Source organism: Trifolium pratense, linkage group LG6 (assembly GCF_020283565.1).
Source record: "Trifolium pratense cultivar HEN17-A07 linkage group LG6, ARS_RC_1.1, whole genome shotgun sequence".
NCBI lineage: Eukaryota > Viridiplantae > Streptophyta > Magnoliopsida > Fabales > Fabaceae > Trifolium > Trifolium pratense.
The window spans coordinates 1,889,232-1,899,770 of NC_060064.1; the positions used below are offsets into that span (position 1 = coordinate 1,889,232).

The 10,539-nt window shown below is 33.1% G+C and overlaps 1 non-coding gene across 1 annotated transcript; it reads right to left on the reverse strand.

Moving 5' to 3' along the window:
* Positions 1–207: 207 nt before the first annotated feature.
* On the reverse strand, positions 208–289 carry TRNAS-UGA. Its single transcript has one exon. It is a non-coding gene; the product is annotated as a tRNA-Ser (tRNA).
* Between the last annotated feature and the right edge of the window lie 10,250 nt (positions 290–10,539).

Consider the following 10,539-nt stretch of genomic DNA (forward strand, 5'->3'; position numbering starts at 1 on the left):
TGAGTGAGATGTTTAAAATAATGTATAGCTTGATAGTGAAGTGTGTACTTGCAAAATCATGCTACTTTAGCAAAAAAAATTGGGAAACACAAGTGTTATGTCAAAAAATAAAGTGTCGGAAAGTGTTAGATTCCAATTTCCGAGTGTGAAACAATGAAGTCCCATGCGTACCTTATGAAATTAAAATTCCAGCAAAAAATTAAAAAACGTCGACAACAGGGTTCGAACCTGCGCGGGCGAAGCCCAACAGATTTCAAGTCTGTCTCCTTAACCACTCGGACATATCGACGACTTGTGAAATTGAGGCAACTAAATTTATATGACCTTCTTTGCATGAATCTGTCGCTGGTAATAAATATTTTAATGATATCATGTGCCATCTTTTACTAGTAAAAGAAAGGTTGAATTGCTTCTAGGCCTTCATTGTGATGATGTGTCACTCTAACAAAATGTTTTCAATCTTTGTTAAAATCTTAATATTATCTCTTTTAATTTATTAAATTAAATCTAAAAAAACTAATACATTATATTAAAAGGTAATAAATATTGCTAATGACATCAACTTAATGAAAAAAAATACGGAAAATCAATCTACCCACACCTTATGAAATGAATACATAAATAAGGTCAATAAATATAATTGGGAGGTTATTATGCTATATGACTCAAAGAATTCCAATAATAAACATATACGTTCATAAAATTAAGAAACCATAGACATAGTAAGTATATATAGATACTAGCTAGCATGGAGATTTTATCATATATATATATATTGAGACTTTTGCAAAAACAGTCATACATGTTTAGGTATTCAACTATTCATATTGTAGGTTTTATTTGGTGTGTTTTCAAGTTTAAAGCTTATTCTATTTTTAATATCCATGTCCATTTTTCTTACTTTGTTAAGGTTCAAATTGTTCAAAGATAATTGTTCAAAGATAACAATGGAACAAATCTTGGGGATGTGAATTGTGATGATTTAACAATACGTCAGTTTATACGTAAGTAATTTAACTATACTTGAACTAAGGGTTTTGTATATGTAATGTTAAAAAAAAATAACACATATTTTTGATTTATGAATCCATCAATTTAGATGACACCCCTTTTCAGGGATGGATCGAAGGGTTATTTTTTTTACTTCACAAAAGAGCATGCTGGATCATGCATATATATACGGATAGAGAACTAGACCAATAGATTCACACTGGATATAATTGCAAGCAATGAAAGGTGGAACGATGCATCATGTTATTGTTTTAATTGCATTGCAATATATTATTAAAATATATATTGTATGTTATAATTCCTGCAATTGAAAACAAAGAATTCTTGGAGACACTAATATTAAATATATAAATTTAGCTAATTATCAAACACATGTTCTATATAAAGTTAACCCAAAAGCTAATTTTCACCACCACCATATCTGGAAGTCTACGTTCTATGTTTTAACAAAATTTAAATTTATCTATTTCATGGCAAAAACTCTATGGTTTCTTTGTCTAACATCTCCATGAGAAAAAGTTATGCATCTTCACATTCCATATGTTAAAGTTACACATTATAGTGTCTTGAATTGATTTTGCATATATATAGTTACATCATAAGTATATTGATTTTTGTCCTTGGTAGGTGATGATGTCTAACCTCTTAGAATATCAGGTATGTATACATGTGATTGATTAAGAAATTGATATACATATACGTGATAGTTGCCTATTAATATGTTTGTAAATTGTTCGTTATATTTTGGGGGCAATGTATGCAAAGTCGATTGACAATGCAACATTGCTCCATCTGTTGACTTGTGTGTTGCAATCCTCCTTTTATGGAGTAGCATGCCCAACAAATTTTTCAACTTTATGCAAATTATATTAATAATTACAATACTCATGATCAAGTATATATGGAACATATATTGAAAGACTTGATAAAGTTTTTGCCTCTTGTGTCCCGGGGTTATTCCTATTTAATACATGATATGCAATGGCTCTTTCAAGCCCTTTTATACCGATTCCAAATGTATTTTGAAATCTTCAAGGAATGTCTAGATCAGGGAACTTTTGAATATTTGGACCATGTACTAAGATGTGCACACCTTATAGTTTTAGTCGGGTCATCCAAGGTGTTTGGTGACAATGTGTTAAAGTACTTCATGGTGTTGTTTAGCAACTTTCCACTCCATCCATACAACACCATGAAGTACTCAGACACATTGTCACCAAATACCTTGGATGACCCGGCTAAAACTATAAGGTGTGTACGTCTTAGTACATGGTCCAAATATTCAAAAGTTTCAAAAGTTTCCTGATCCAGACATTCTTTGAAGAATTCAAAATATATTTGGAATCGGTATAAAAGGGTTTGAAAGAGCCACTGCATATCATGTATTAGGTAGGAATAACCCCGGGCACAAGAGGCAAACACTTTATCAAGCCTTTCAACGTATGTTCCATATATACTTGATCATGAGTATTGTAATCATTAATATAATTTGCATAAAGTTGAAAAATTTGTTAGGCATGCTCCTCCATAAAAGGAGGATCGAGGTGCAACACACAAGTCAACAAATGGAGCAATGTTGCATTGTCAATCGACTTTGCATACATTGCCCCCAAAATATAACGAACAATTGTTTTTTTTTTATCTCTGTGTAATCCTGCAAAGCAAAATAGTAGATTTTATTATGCAATGAACAGTAAGAAATAAACTTTTTTTTTTTTAATTTAAAGTGTATAATCACAAAATGGTAACTACCTCTTCAGATGATGCCGATTCATCATGAATATGCACTTCACTTCGAGTCATGTAACATTTATTATTCTGCATAGATAGTTGCAATGAGTATTAAATAGACATAGACTTGAAAAGTAACTTAAAATTTAAATTTGAGATCTTCCAATACCGACCAAAAGAATGGCAGCAGCTTCGTAGATCTTATAGACTTTGTCCTCATATAACCCATCTATTCCAATCAAATTCTACACAAAAGTAATAAGAACAATGTAAAGAGTAATAAAAATAGAAATCTGCAAAAGTAACAAAATCAAATTGTAATGTTGCGCAATAAATTTTATTTTATCATAATGAATGATGCAGAGTTATATTCTGTTGGTTTATGGCAGAATAAAGTCGAAAACTAAAGTATAAAATATGTTGAAGAGGGAGAAGTTATTATACATAAGTGTAATCCTTATGCATGGTACATAAGTCAATAACATCCATTAGATTGAGCATCCACATGTAATAATCCTAGCCAATCTCAACTCACACACTCACACCTAATCTCACACCCCCCAAATTACTCGCGCACCCCCAAATTTTCTCGTGCACCCCCCAAATTTCTCATGCACCCCCCCCAATTTCTCGCGCACCCCCCAAATTTCTAGCGCACCCCCCAAAATTTTTCACGCACCCCCAGATGACTTGTGCGCCCAATTTTTTTTTAACCCCCCATATTTCAAGCCTAAACCATTTTGCTGTGGGAATGGTTTCAAAAATATACACTCCAAAACCATTAAGTGCATAAGATGGTTTTGAAGTACAACCTATAATTAGAATCATAATTGTTTTTTTTTGGTACAATTATAATCATTATTTAAAACCAGTTAAATGGTTTCAGATAGTTATACACTAAAACCATTTGTATTGTAAAATGGTTTTATGTGTGTTTTTATGGTTTCAAAAATTCTGGAAACCATTATGCTGGTTAAATGGTTTCAGATAGTTATACACTGAAACCATTTGTATTGTAAAATGGTTTTATGTGTGTTTTTATGGTTTTAAAAATTCTGAAAACCATTATGTTGGTTAAATGGTTTCAGATAGTTATACACTGAAACCATTTGTATTGTAAAATGGTTTTATGTGTGTTTATATGGTTTTAAAAATTCTGGAAACCATTATGTTGGTTAAATGGTTTCAAATCACAATTATTGTTTGTATTCTAATTATAGGGTTGTACTCTAAAACCATCTTATACACTTAATGGTTTTGGAGTGCATATCTCTGAAATCATTCTCACAACAAAATGGTTTAGCCTAGAAATGTGGAGGGGACCAAAAAAATAAAATTGGGGGGCAAAAGTCATATTGGGGGTGTGCGAGAAATTTTGGGGGTGCATGAGAAATTTGGGGGTGCATGAGAAATTTGGGGGTGCACAAGTAATTTGGGGGGTGCATGAGAAATTTGGGGGTGTGCTAGTAATTTGGGGGGTGCACAAGTAATTTGGGGAGTGCACTAAGTAACTTATGCATGGTGCATAAGGATAGCTTATGTATAATAACCAATCCCTGTTGAAGAGAATAACACTGAGATGAAATAGGTAAATTCAGTTGACTGCGGCAATACAGATGAAATAGGTAAATTCAGTTGACCGTAGCAATACACTAAATAGTGTTTTTGAAAAATCAAAACAGAACACAACCAGTCACCATAAAATTAGGAATGTGGGATAACAAAAACTACTTTCTCTCCTAAAATGTAGGAACCAATTATTGACAAGAATAAAAACTGAAACAATAGAAAATAAAGATAAAACAGCCATAATACAGTCCAAAAGCAATAATTAACATATTAACATATTAACATATTCAAATAATAAAGTTAAACCTGCTTTCTCTAGGATCAACATGCAGGTAAATTAAATATCCCCACATCTACAAGCTTTTTCACGTCTCCGAAAACAATTCCTTGTGATATCACTGCAAACTTTTAAAAAAACATAACTAAGAATGAAAGCATATACGATGATGATTATACCATTCTTGATTTGTTAGAAACAAAGGTGAATCAAAGGTGATTTATAAAATATTTGTATTAAATTGCATTAATTAGTCAAATTGTAACGTTGGGCATTAAAGAGTAATAAAATCTGCAAGTAAATTCTCCTTAATTGGAGACACTTATTACTTATATTATATATGTATTTATAAAAAATATGAATCAAAATTAACATGTATTGGGATTGGGATTTATAAAAAAAAGTGAATCAAACCTAAAAGTATATATATATATATATATATATATATATGGGGTTTTCTAACTTAGACCCTAGTTAGGTCTAAGTTAGCAAGATGCACCTTTTGAGTTGGACCAAAATACCCATTCTTTTAATTTTTGAAAGAATAGAGCAACAGGGGCATTTCTGTAATTTTACATAAAAAAAAAAATAACAACACGCGCCCCACCTTCTTAAACAATTAATAGACGTGGATCCAGTGTCGCGCGCGTACGGAAGGACCATGGTTACAGACCGTTGATTTCCATCAGACAGCCAAGATGTGATCTCATTAAGACTGTCTGATCAATCAGACAGCCCAGATCATCCTGATCTATCTGATCATCTTGTCTGCGCCACACTAGATTATATGCTGGAGAGAGAAAATTTTGCTTTTGAAAAAGGCAGCCACGTGTCAGCATATGAATGGGTCTGCGTGATTTTTTTCATTTTATACTTTAAACTCGATTATTTCGTCGTAAATTAATTTTTTATTTTTTATTTTTTATACCAAAATTCATAATTTTTTTTTCTCTACAAATAGAGACTTGGTTCGTTTGATTTGGACACCGAAAAAAAAACGCAATTTTTCACTACTTTAAACTCGATTATTTCGTCGTAAATTAATTTTTTATACCAAAATTCATAATTTTTTTTTTCCTACAAATAGAGACTTGGTTCGTTTGATTTGGACACCGAAATCCTTCTGAAACCATTTATATGGTAGAATGGTTTCAGAGAGTTGTAATCTGAAACCATTTTGCTGGTAAAATGGTTTCAGAAGCAAATAACTAATAATCAACTTACTGAAACCATTTTACCAGCAAAATGGTTTCAGATTACAACTCTCTGAAACCATTCTACCAGATAAATGGTTTCAGAAGCAAACACAATTAATAAATTACTCACTGAAACCATTTTGCTGGTAGAATGGTTTCAGTAAGTTGATTATTAGTTATTTGCTTCTGAAACCATTTAGCTTGTAGAATGGTTTCAGAGAGTTGTAATCTGAAACCATTTTGCTGGTAAAATGGTTTCATAAGCAAATAACTAATAATCAACTTACTGAAACCATTTTACCAGCAAAATGGTTTCAGATTACAACTCTCTGAAACCATTCTACAAGCTAAATGGTTTCAGAAGCAAACACAATTAATAAATTACTCACTGAAACCATTTTGCTGGTAGAATGGTTTCAGTAAGTTGATTATTAGTTATTTGCTTCTGAAACCATTTAGCTTGTAGAATGGTTGCACATAGTTGTATTATGAAACCATTTTACTGGTAGAATGGTTTCAGTGAGTAATTTATTAATTGTGTTTGCTTCTGAAACCATTTATCTGGTAGAATGGTTTCAGAGAGTTGTAATCTGAAACCATTTTGCTGGTAAAATGGTTTCAGTAAGTTGATTATTAGTTATTTGCTTCTGAAACCATTTAGCTTGTAGAATGGTTTCAGAGATTTGTACTCCGAAACCATTTTTCTGGTAGAATGGTTTCAGTGAGTTGATGTAAGGTAGTGAAAAATGAGATTAAGTTAGTGAAAAATTGGGTTTTTTTTTCTGTGTCCAAATCAAACGAACCAAGTCTCTATTTGTAGAGAAAAAAAAATTATGAATTTTGGTATAAAAAATAAAAAATAAAAAATTAATTTACGACGAAATAATCGAGTTTAAAGTAGTGAAAAATTGCGTTTTTTTTTCGGTGTCCAAATCAAACAAACCAAGTCTCTATTTGTAGAGAAAAAAAAATTATGAATTTTGGTATAAAAATTAAAAAATAAAAAATTAATTTACGACGAAATAATCGAGTTTAAAGTATTAAATGGAAAAAAATTAACGCAGCCAATCATTGTGTGACACGTGGCCTGCCTTTTCAAAAAGCTTTCTCTCTCCGCGTCATCCTGTCCACCACGCGCACCTGTCGGCGCGTGTCATGCACGCGCGTGATTTTTGTCAAATGAGAAGCTGCCACGTGTCCTGGGGGGGGAAAAAGAAGTGGGGGCGCGTGTACTGTTGCATAAAATTACAGAAATGCCCCTGTTGCTCTATTCTTCCAAAAAATTAAAAAATGGGTATTTTTGTCCAACTCAAAAGGTGCACCTTGCTAATTTAGACCCAACTGGGTCTAAGTTAGCAGCCCCCTATATATATATATATATATGATGTTACATATTTATGATGTTTGTCCATCACACATTAGTGAGCTGCAATAACTAGGTTAAAAATGGTAACGTTGCGCATTAGAGTAATGAAATCTGCAATTTAATACGATCTAATTGCAAACTGTGATTGTGATTTATTTATTTATTTTTTGAGCCCACTAAAAAGAAGAAAACAAGCTAAACACTGATCAATCTAGGGGTGTTGTTCACCTGCAGATCAGCATTATACAGCTCACTAATGTGTGATGGACAAGCATCATAAATATGTAACATCATAACTAAGAGTGCATCCTAAATTAGCCATCCCGTCCGCACACTTGTTTGCTTCGCGGTACGTATGAGAAATCTCCACAATCCAGTCCCTCATCAACAACTTCCTGATGTGCTTCAGCAAGGAATACCCAACATGCTGTTTGAGGTTCCATTGTTAAGCACACTCATCACCGCTATCGAGTCAATGTGAAGCTAATGGCCCAAAAATCACACCAAGCTTCTCTTCCTCTCCAATGGATGTTGTTTATGTTCATACTTATCCAATGTTGCAGATCGCCCATGTAAAAAATTCCTCTCAAATTCACAGGAACTACACATGACCACACTCCATTGCTTTAGGACAATCCCTCATCACATGAAGGACAGTTTCCTCTTTATCACCACAACACACACATAGAACGACTCAATCCCATCTTATTCTTAAGTGAGTTTGTGAGTAGTCTATTATGCATAATCATCCAAATTAATGAACGCACTCTCTCAGGAACTTTCAATTTCCATGCTTTCTTCCATATAGTATTATAATCCTCCTCTTTATAGCCACAAATATTGTTGTACATACTTGCTACAGAGAATCCACAAGCATTTTGTCCTATTCCAACTCTCTATCATTAACATATTCATCTTTAGGGGGGAATAATGGCTGCAATTTTCATCAGTATCTCTTCAGGAAACAACCTAGCTAACAGGTTCAGGTTCCTCTTTCCCTCACTATCCAACAGCTCACAATGATTTATAAAAAAAAAAAAAAAAAAAGTGAATCAAACCTAAATACACACGTTAAATTGCATTAACAAGATCAAAAACTGTAACGTTGCCCATTAGAGTAATGAATCTGCAATTTAATACGATCTAATTGCAAATTGTGATTGTGATTTATAAAAAAAAGTCAATCAAACCTAAAAGTGTATATACATTAAATTGAAATTGCATTAACTAGGTCAAAAACTGTAACAATCAACTCTACAACTTAATACGATCTAAGAATCATGATGATGAGCGTAGAAAAGCAATAATCTAAAAGGAAACAGAGTAGAGATAAGATAAATACATTTGTTAACATTTTCGTCTTCCCAGATAAGTTGCTCTTGAACTTGTTGTTGCTGTTCGAACATCTGTAACTGGTTAACAGAATCTTCAGATCTGAAAAAGAATACCAAACAATTAGTCCATCAAATTCTGCGAACTGAAATTAGGGCTTAGAGAAGAAGAAAAAGGTAAGAATCTGGGACTAACGAGGGCATTGTGATTGTGATTGTGATTGTGAAGTGTGAAAATGAGAAAGGGAGAGGAAGAGAAAATGAAAGATGACGAATGAGTGAGAATGAGTGAAATTTGAAAGAATTTGGAGTGTTTTGTTGAGCGGCGAAAGAGAAGTGATTTCACGCGTTTTTTCTGAAGTGATTTCATGCGTTCATTATGAAGTAGGGTTTTAACTAGCAATTCAATTTGAAGAAGGGTTTTAAGAAAAGGATAATACTTCTTATCACGAAAGCTATAAAAACGAAATCTACGAACAACACTAATCACGCCCTGTTTTCCACCAAATAACTTTTTTATGATTTTTTTAATTAAGTAAAACTTTTTTTAGACTTTTCTTAGTATAAAATCACTCTTAAGAAAAAGACTTTTATTTTTGCCACCCTACAAATTCTGGGGCGCGCCCTACGAAATTATCAATCTACCTTTGTCCGCTACTTAAATAGCGGAAAACTGTCTGTGACGGACATGTTAAAATTGCTTAGTTTTGAACCAATTAGCGCTCACGCCCTATCAAATGCCACTATTCTGTTTAGTCGTCGGCTACATATGTAGCGGATGTTCATTTGACAGTAAAAAATAACAAACTTAGAGATTTGTAACAAATTAAGATAACATATAACATACATATTTTTATTATAATATTACAAATCATTACACTCAATAATAGATAATATAACATATATTAAAAAAATATATTTGAAAGAAATACAAAAAAAAAAAAAATCGAATAACCATAATGATCAGTCTTGGGGTGGGGGTTTCCAACCACTTTTGGGCAACCCCGTAAAAGAAGTCTACTCCTCCTCCTCCTCCATAACCCCCACCACCTCCTTTGTCTCATCCTAGGGGTAAAAGTAAACAAGGTTGGATTCATTTCGAATAATCATAATGATCCTAATAGGCCTCAAAAAGTCCTTCTTCGAATAATATAATGATCTCAATTGCCGCCATCAAAGAGCATGCGTAAGATCATTATGATTATTCGACGATGGACATTGAGGTCGTTTACGCCTAAAATAACAAAACTACAAAAATTGTAAACTAAAAAAACACTAAAACAATATGAGAGAAATGAGAATGAGAAGAGATGAGAGAATAGGAAGAAATTAATTGGAAGGCTTCAATTTATAGAGTTTGAGCTTGAATTCCATTGGTTGAATCAAATAATCAGCCACATTGACTACCAATCAATGACAACCACCGCTCTTGACCATTGACTATCACAAAGACCACAAAAATTATGACTACCGTCCATCCGCTACTTAAGTAATGGACGTATTGCGTAAGGTGTCTGCAACTTACGTAGCGGACATATATTTTCTGTATATACACACCAGCACGTGTATAAATAGGCATTTGAGGTTGTTATTGAATTAGAAGATGAAGTTGACATTCAAGTTAATGCTAACATAGATGATGAAAATGATAGTGAAGATGAGGAGTATGTTGACTTGAACAGTGATACGCGACTACTAGGGATCGTCTTGAAAAATAGGTAAAAGGAACTTGATCCTAACTACGACCTGCCGGTAGAACCAAAGTCATCAAGAAAAAAAAAAGGAACTTGACCCTAACCGCGACCTGTCGGTAGAACCAAAGTTATCAGACAAAGTGCGACCCTAACCGCGACCTGCCGGTAGAACCAACACTATAAAGTTCTTATCACAAGAACAAAGGAAAAGTTTTCACAAGAAAACTCTCAAATTGATAATATTCAAGTTGTGCTTTGAGGGGTACATGAGAGCCCTATTTATATATAGTTTATCCTTACATTGTAGGATTTATTGTTCACTACCATACATTCATGTTAGGCCTTAGAAAATGACGACTAACTT